At 41.3% G+C, this 9,685-nt stretch overlaps 1 protein-coding gene across 1 annotated transcript in view; it reads right to left on the reverse strand.

The window, feature by feature from the left end:
* Positions 1 to 9,685, reverse strand: part of LMO1 (LIM domain only 1) — a 239,377-nt gene that overhangs the window by 60,083 nt on the left and 169,609 nt on the right. The gene's annotated exons all lie outside the window — the stretch shown is intronic.

Consider the following 9,685-nt stretch of genomic DNA (forward strand, 5'->3'; position numbering starts at 1 on the left):
AGAAGAAGGGAAGAGGGGGGGAGAGAGGAAAAAGGTAAGGGAGGACCAATATCGGGGGCTGCTCCCCCTGCTCCGTCCTTGCCCAACCTGCGCTGTCAAAAATTGTCTTAATGTAATCGCGTGTGATCGCTCACAACCTCTCTCCCCTTTGCTGTTGCCACTGCAAGAGCTTTCCAGGCTTCTAAAGTGCTTTTCTCTTGATTTCACTCTAAATCTGAAATTATATTCAAAGGGAAGGGGGGGGGTGGGAGGGAGGAAAGATGTGAACCTATCACTGAAAGCAAAAGCACTTGCCGCCTGCCTCGCTCGCTCTCTCTCTCAATTTATGTGCTTTGCACTCTCTCCTGCTGCTGAATAAATGCACACATTTCCCAGGGACCCTCAGATTCCCCTGTTAATTAAATCAATTCATTATGCTCAGATCTGATTAGCAGCCCCTTCCCCCCCTCTTTGAATCAATTATTCAATACACAAACATAATTGCCTGTGCCAGAGGTGTCTAAGTATTAGCTTATTTAACTCCAAGGACACTAATTACCCCTAGGGCAAGGGAACTTTTCTCATTAATTCTGACAAAACACAAAAGCACAGTTAAAGTGTGTGTGTATATACGTGTGTGAGAGAGGAGGTGGGGGAGTGCGGAGCCGAGGAAGGGAGGCATTACTCTAACACACGTGTTACTGTATAAATAAGCTCAGTTTTTCTTTCTACCTTCATATTAGATTTTTGCCCACATCTTGCCTTTGCTAAACTTGCCCCGTCTGCCTCTCTGTTTTTAAAGTAAGGAACAGATTGGCATTGCCAATCTCTGTCAGTTCTGGAGTGAAAGTGCTCGCATCCAAAACAAAAAAGAAAAATAGTATATGGGACTGAGAGGGAGCAAAGCAGAATTTGGTAGTAGTTTACTAAAGCAGAAAACTCCGTGGCAGACAATCTGCTGTACTTTAAAAACCTGTGAAAGGCGCAGCCCTCTGAAGCAGCAGGTAAGATGATACATAATCTAGTATGTACTGGGAACAGTTCTGAATTGTTTACCATTTGAATTAATGTCAGTGCCCACTATTAATGTACTTGCTTCCTACGTTTACCATAATGGGCTTGATTTCCATTAGCTGAAGCTGGAATGCTAAAAAGAGCCCAGGCAAGGCTGATGCAAACTGAGATCGACCATCATTGTGGTGTCTGAGACGCATGACTTCTGGCTGGCATGCTACCCAAGTTTTACCTCTCTGTGAACTTCCTTTAAATTAAAAAAAAAAGGGGTAAGGAAAAAAAGAAGTAGTAATTGATTCCCCCAAATTAGGTTTTTACTTTCTAAAAACCCATATTGTTCATGTCCTCAATGTGCACAGAAGTATTGAAGATTTTCTTTTTGTTTCCTTAGGCAATGCATGAGCTGATCCATTAATCCATTTGGCTTTATATATCAGGAAACTAATATTAGCTCAGCTCATCTATTAGCTTTTATTTAGGTCCCACCATGTTGCCTTTTTTTGGACTTTTCTTCAGGCTGGTTCCCCTTGAGGGGAGACAGACAATTTTTTGATAGATTTCAGGGGGTTAGTGCTGCATATCATCTCATGGGAACTGTCACATCCTCAGTTTCCCATCTTCACATTCACCCCTGTCAAGATACCCATTATTAAACTTGCCTGTCTGACAACTCTACCCACTCTCTTTAAGGTGCACCTTGTACATATCACCTATAGCCAAGGGGATCAAAAACCCCACAAGCACCTCCTCTTCACCTCTACAAACAAGCCCACAGCTAAGACTGCTTGGCAACAAACAATAAATATGATTGGGAACATAAAGTTGTGTTTTATTAGTGCAGTATGTTTTTCTGTGAGTACACTCATATAAGGATAAAAATGTTTTCAAGCTTTGTAACACAACAAACCCTGTTAATTCTCTGGTTTTTAATTTCCACTCTGTGGCACATACTGCACCCACAGGAACTTGGTCTTTCTAACTCCATGAATCTGGCTTTTTTTTTTTTTTTTTTTTTTTTTTTTTTTTTTTTTTTTTTTTTCCTCCTTTGAAAGAACACAGCAGCACTTGAAAAATGCTGACCCTGGAGAGCATCGTGCATCAACTCATTTCTGAGCATGCTTTTGGTCCTTGAGCCCATTCCTTTTCTCACTGTGGCCAAGGAGACTTTTGGGTGCAAAGCCAGAATTTCAAGATCTTGGTATGCAACTCTTGAGCCTTGAGTGTGCCACAGGGATGGTGTGGTTTAATCTAAGCACAGACTTACTGAGTGGCAGAAGTTTGTCTGTGTGCACTGGAGCTCAAGGTCACTGTTGGGATACCAAGGGAAGAACAGGAAGAAACTGAGGAAACAGAGGCTGACTTTGATATCTTTCTGCAGAAATGATGTTTGCACTTGAGCCAACAAAAATGGGGTCATTGGGCCTAAAAAAGACCTGGAGGGAAAAATCAAGAGAGAATGTTGCACTTTTGTAGGCGCATGAGAGAACATCACACAAGGGGAGAAATATAATGCCAAAACCACCAAAACATTTCATTCCCAAACACAAATCCTGCAATTCGAACAGTCTTCTGCAATCCTGCAGTTAGTCATGGCTATTTTTAGGTTTACAACTTTAATAAGGTGAAGAGACAAACTCCAGTGTAAAGGTCCCCACTCTACATAAATTACTTTTTCTAGTGTGGTGAAGTCTTGTCCTGCGTTTGTTTCCATTATATCTGCTCAGAGAGTTATTTCAGAGGAGAAAGTTTCAGTAATTTTTGAGCCTCCTTCACCCAAGATTAAAAGTCTCATACAAGGAATTTTACCGCACTTATTTTTTTAGTACCTTGACACTAGAGAAGAACAGCTAGATTACTCCTTTAAAAAGTGCTTGTGTAGGCAACTGGCCCCATAACGAGTTACTGGGAAAACTTGACACGGATCAGTGTCTGGGAATAAGCCTCAGCTTCCCAACCCTCCATTCTGTGGAACAAAGCACTAAAACAGCTCTCTGCTTGAGGAGGACCAGACAACACTCTTGCTGAGGTGCCAGTTCATCACTGATGTGCACTGGTTTTCATTCAATTATGGTGCCTTACGCACTCCCTGGCTAGGCAGTTCTGAGAAGCCATCACATTCAATATTACAGAAACTACAGTAGAAAGGGAACAGCTGTGTTCTGCCCAGGAAAGTTTCTGGTCTAATTCCAATTCCTGCTATTCCGAGTGCTTGAGGGAAGAGGCACGCAGGAATAAACACACCTTTGTGCAGCCAGAGCTTGGGCTCAGACTTGGGTCTAACTTGAGGCTCTTGCTCACTAGCTGCTTGTACTTTTTTCCTTTTTGCTTGAGCACAAGCAAGAGAAAATGAAGTTTCTTAAGAACAACACTCCATTCTTATTAAATTGCAATTCCACAGTATACTTAAGTCAAGCATTTAGCAGAGCCGTGAGGTTTCATATTATCCTATGCTTGAATGAGGCAGATGACTGGAGCAAAAACCAGCTGATGACATAAAAGCATTCTTCTACTTTCAGTCTCTCTTAATTAAGGACTTGGTTAATGTTTCAGTGTTGGGAATTATAAAGTTTCATCAGGGAGGTGAATATGTTTTTTATTTTATCTTTCAGCTGACAGGATTAGAAAAAAAAAATCAAAATAAAAAAGGAAGGCGATTAAGTCACGTGTGCCAGTCAGAATACCACAGTGAAGCAGCACCAGGCCATACCAAAGACTACCCTGCACATGGAGAATTTAGCAGTTGTTTTCAAAGTCAAATTTCTCAGCAGATAAGACTTCTATCTGCCAGTTTGACACATGGGTTTTATTTCTTGAATTCACACAAATAACTGAGACAACTTGCACAGGTCTGTACTAGATTAGCTACAAAACATCTCTATTTTTACCCATTTCAGAATCACTTGCACCTACCTTGCTGGTGTTAGAAGAGAGTGACCACGGGCCTGACCTCATACCAGAATTCAGCAGCCCTATAAAGGAGGAAAATCACAAGTGCTCTGAAAAGTTGTGTTCACACAGAACATGGGTAGCAGTTCAAAAGACCACTTAAATACATACCTGTGATCTACAGACCTCAATTATTTCCAAACTCTGGCTTGCTCTACTTCTCTGCCTATGCATTGTGAAAATAAATCACTCAATTCTGTTACTATGTTTTACGTGAAATGAATGTTAAATATTTTCATAAATATAAGCTCTTCCTTAATAAAGAAAACTGTGTATTAAAAATACAGCATTTCCTTTGATAGAAGAAAATGGGAAAGCTTCAAAAATAAAACCTCTAGAGAATAAGTTCTTTGCCACTGTGATATAAGGCTGGAACTTTAAGCCATTTGGCTTTACAATTTGTAATGACCTTTTAGAGAAATTTACAGTGGATAAATTAGTTATTCAGAAGTTGTGCTGCTGCTCTCCATAGGAAAAAGTTAAAAGGAATTTTTTTCCCCCAAAAATAAAAGTAGCAAGACCTGAATTTTTGGACTGTTTCTTGTTTCATAAGAAGTTTAATGGGCAGATTCTGCACCTCTCATGTCCAGAACAGCTCAGCTGCAATGGAATACATGAAGTTTCTTTCTACTTGAGAAACTGGTATCAGGAAGGTTTTGTGAGTGGGTACAAACTGGTCGGGAGTGAGGTTGGGTGTAACATGCTGCAGATCTGCCAATGTCTGTCTGCCCAGCACCAACACAGGCAGGGAGAGGTCTAAGGACCCAAGTGAACAGCTCTAGAGGAGGCTCAGACATGGAGCTGGGACAGGCTGGATTTCCCTGGGAAAAGCATAAATAGAGGAGAGAGTTTCCCAATAGAAGCCTCCTTTCTCCATCCACCTCTCAAAACTCATGTGAGGCTCATGTGAGATGTGTTCTTCCATTTGTATGGTCCATCAGGTCTCAACAGTGATGTAAGATTTCAATCCATATCAAACTGAAGTTCAGGAATGCACCTTTAGCCCAGTCTTCCGGAGCAAACCAACACGTTGACTCTGACTCTGCCACCTCTTCACACAGCAGTGCCTGTGCAGTTTCTTTAACTGGAAATGAATCCTTAACACACATATCCCAGCAAAAAGACACCTCTGAACTTATGAATAAACTCTAGTGACAGTGTTTTCATAACATCCCTCACTTCCATTTGGATTAATAATTTTCTGTATATTCTTCTCTACTTCAAAGTCCATTGCTACTGCAGTGTTCTCCTGCAGATAATCTTGGCTTTTACTCCTCACCTTGGTAGAGAAGATAGAAGTAGATAGACCTGAAAGACAAATCTGGCATCCCTACATCTGCCTCAGTTGTTTTGTGGAGGAATCCAGTGAGACAGTGTCTGGTCCTGGAGTGACACATGGAGCTCTCGGGCTTGTTGCCACATACTCTGTTATGATCAGGGCTTATTGCTCCCAGCCTGATGTGGGATGGGTGAACAGAGACAGAGCCATGGAGCTGCCTTTTCATCATCTCTTACTATCAGCTCTTCTTTAAACTGCAGCAGCACACAGGGGTCCCAGGCACGGAGCTAGACCACAACATACTGTCCAAAAATCCCAGTGCCCTTCTTCAATAAGATAGCTTCTTTTTTCACTGCCTTGCACTAAAGAGATCAGGCAAGACCGACACAGAATAGTTGGAGATGGAAACACATGAACTGAAAAGATAAAATGCAATGTCAGGCTCATGTTGCTTTGTGATAACAGTACCCTAAGACACTGCCACTGTCCCCTATGTTTTGTGGCTCCCTCTGCCTCTACTTGGCATGGATGACATTTGCCAGGTCTTCATAACGCCATTCTAACAACGTATCATCTAAAAATGTTGACCCTCCAGGAAAATGGCTGCTGGCACAGGAGCTGTAGGTACACACAAAAGATATGGTGTGGCAGCTGAACACACAACAGAGGAATTCCATCTATTCCCATGTTAGGGAGGGTCTGTTGCACTGGGCTGTGTTTTGCACTTGAATTCATCAGCATCCAGTTCAATCTGAATCTAATGGTGATAATCTTCTTGATTCATTAACATGTAAGATGAGAAAACACATATACAAACCAGAGAGATTAATATTTTGGTGTTTGTTTGTTTGTTTTAAAATAAATCCATGCTGTGAAATTACAAGATTTCTCTCTGAATCCAAAGACAGAAACAAGTTCAATAAAGATGAAAGTTAGGGAAGATGTTCTGATGAAAGCAGGCAGGTAGAGGCTTTAATGAAGGCATACACTATAGTGCACATCTTGCCAATATTTCTTAATGAATAATATGTGCACTCAGATAAGAATAGTATTGATTGAGGTCTGCAGTGAAAGTTCTCTAGGAAAAAATTTTATTCTAGGAGCAGAGACCTTTTTGGAAGATTTTGATCTTTTCCTGCTGCAACCTTTCTCCTCCCCTCTCTTTGTGCTACCCAAAGCAACTGACAGTCAAAAAATGAAAAGCCTCCCCTGCATCTAATATATCTATCAGATCCAAAAAGAAATTTATACACCAGTACTAAGAATGGCTGCACCATTCTCCTTAGCTGGTAGAGGACACAGCATGTGTAATTAGGACTGGATTACTTCGGTCAGAACTGGAACAGAGAGCAGATGTCTTGCATTAATATTGGCATTTGATTTCACACACTTTCTTTGCCATGTTTGCAAAACCAATTTGCCTTCCTGTCTTGGATCTTGCCTTTCGTTTGCTCTCAGGCTGCTGTAATGCAAACAAAAAGCCACCAGTGGCAGTGTGAAAGTACATGTGGAAGTTCAGGCCCTTACAAAGTGGGTAGAGCTTAGGATTTCATTACTAATGTAAAATACCAACTTATTTTCTGATTATGTTGATGAGATTGGTATGGTCAGTATGTTCCGCTGATGCCAACTCAGACAAAAGAGGTCATGACATTAGAATGCATTTGTGAACATAAGCCAACAGTAAAGAAAGATACACCTCTTTCAAATTAATGTCATCAGACTCTATCTGTAATACAGATGAGAGATGCATCCCCCTTCTCAAACATAGCTAACCTTTTTTTCACCTGTTTTTCTACACAGGGGACTTCAGTCTTGATTTTGCTCCAGTTCAATGTTTCATCTACAGAATCCTTCCAGAGGGCCTACAACAAAATTTCATGCTGTTAAAAAGTATTGGCCCCAGTTCTGAACTGCAGCCAGCTTGCATTTGATAACAGCTTTATGGCTGCAGCTGGGTTCTGGAGATTTCTTAGGAGGCAAAGATGATCTGCTTTAATTTAGGAGCATCCAGAGGCTGATCACAATGTTCCACACTACAGCAGCACAGAATAACTGTAATATGGGCAGCATGCAAGCAGCAGGGTGATGCTGACAAACTCTAGAGTTAATACAGGGCTGCAACCCAAATTGCCTCACCACTGAAACTCTTCTGCAGTGGTAACTCTTGCTTCAAGACACTGTTTGCTTTACTTGGTGATGGGAAATGCTCTCCAGACCTTGGCCTGTGGCACCAGGAGCACACCTGTACCAGGTGGCAGCGCCTGTTTGTATCATGCAGAGCTTTTCCTACAGAGGTGCTTTGGGAAGATGACTCAGCTGTACCCAGTAACCCACAGTTACTGCCTTTGTTCCCTTGTCGTGCCAGACACTTAGAGAAGGGGTGATTTCTGTGACAGGGTCAGAGAGACCAGGAGATTTTGTGCAGGAGGCCACCAAGTCCTTTCCCCATTAAAAACTATCCCTTTTCTGTCTACTCTCTGTACACAATGGCAGAAATTCCCCTAGTCCTAAAGAATGTGTTGGATATCTGAACAAAATTACAAATTAGGAAAAGACAACTGAAATGTTGTATGGAAAATTTCACATTATTCTGGCCCATCAGCAAATGACAGAAGTGCAAGGACTAAAACAAGAGAATAACTGGAAGAAATGGTAGTGGTTGCCACAGCTCTCTTTAGGCAGGTGAGAAACTCAGTCTGAAAGCTGTAAAGATAACTACAGAAATTATATCATTCTCTCAGTGAGAGCTAGAAAAGCTTCTGTGCTCACAGGGAGGTCAAGAAGTGAGAGCTCAGTGGATCATTTTGTTGCGTTTTTAATGCTTCATGGCACAGGGTCAGTCAGAAATCCCTATCCTGAGGTCATGGTTGGGGCAGTGTGGAAAGCAATCTTTTCTGCTGCTGGCAAGGCCCTGCTCAGGCTCTGCTCTTTCTCTCTCTCACAGATTATTACTGCCTACTCGTCCTGTTCATCGTGCCATGGTTAAATTCACCCTGGGCACTGGCATTCAGCTTCTCTGGGATCACAGAGGCCCCAAGGACCTTCCCTGTGGCATTCTATCCAGACTGTTGCAATGTGGTTCAACAAACAGCCATCCAAAGCTAACCCCGAGCAGCGTTCAGGGCAGTAAAATTCCTTACCGTGCCTATTGCTAAGCAAGGGCTACTATTTATTTTTAGCTCCACATTTAAATAGCATGAGTGAGACAGAATGAGAATCATGAATGGCAACAAACTTGTCTGATAACTAAGTAATGACTTCTATTTTTATGGCACTAGCCCCTTGTCAATGCAGCAGTGTGGTTACACTTGACATGTGGGGAAACGGGGATAATCATCCCTCTCTGAACTTGCCTAGGAGATGCTTTGACCTAGAAGAAGTTTGACTTAGAAGAAGCTGAGAAGCACAGTTTGGAGGGCCTCCTAATGACTACATCTGTTTTAAATAGACATATTTTGACTATAGCTTCCATACCAAACAGTCACCAAAGTCAAGTGATCACTTAAAAAGGCTGAGATACAACTCTGCAGTATATTAGAGTGGATTTAATAGCTAAGCCTTAGAGGAAAAAATACCACCCTGCAAGCACACAGCTGAAGCACGGACATTTATTGAATGCTGCTCACTGCCTAAATGTGAATTCACACTGCAGCACTCTTGCAAATGATCTATAATGCCTCACATTGCTAGTATATCAACTTTGCATAAATATACCTCAGATATTTAGAAATCAATATATATAAGCATGTGTTTAAAAGTGACTATCAAAAGTGCATACACACAGAGTTCTTACATGCTCTAATTAACCCAAATAATCACATTTTGCCTTATTAAATTAAACATTATATGGATAAAATGTAGCTTGCCATCTAAGCACTAAAATACTGTTAGAGAGAAACACGATTGCCAAAAAAGAAACAAGAGAACATGCCCATGGAAGAACACTTAACTGAAATGTAGCTGCAGGATCTAATGCCATGGAATGACTAACAATAATGTATATATTACTTTTAAACAAGTGAGCAGTTTTGGATTACTTTCTACTTCTCTCTCTGGTACTCCAGTTTCAGCCTAGTGAGCTACAACTGCTCAGGATAAGCAGAAAGCAAGGAAAGAGCCTGCTAAACCTTTTGCCCATTTAAAAAGTTTCCTCAGAAGCAATGAGAATTCCTTATTTCCTCCAGCTGCTTATTTACTAATGCTCCCCTGACTTCATTTAATTAGAGCTAAAAAAACAACAGCAACAACCATCCCTGATAGTTTTTAAACTCTTTCCAACTAAGAAACCCTTTACTTATCAAGAGGTACAAAGAAGCACTGAGGACAGCTGTGGAGTCGGGAGCGAATTTCTTGGTGGGTCCCACTTTAAAGCTTTTTTACACCTAAGAAATCTAGCCCTGACTGAAAGGAAGTGATTAAAGTTTTTAAAGACTACAGAGTTTTACACAGAGTAGTGTGATACTC

The sequence above is a fragment of the Vidua chalybeata genome, chromosome 6 (genome assembly GCF_026979565.1).
Source record: "Vidua chalybeata isolate OUT-0048 chromosome 6, bVidCha1 merged haplotype, whole genome shotgun sequence".
Taxonomy (NCBI): domain Eukaryota; kingdom Metazoa; phylum Chordata; class Aves; order Passeriformes; family Viduidae; genus Vidua; species Vidua chalybeata.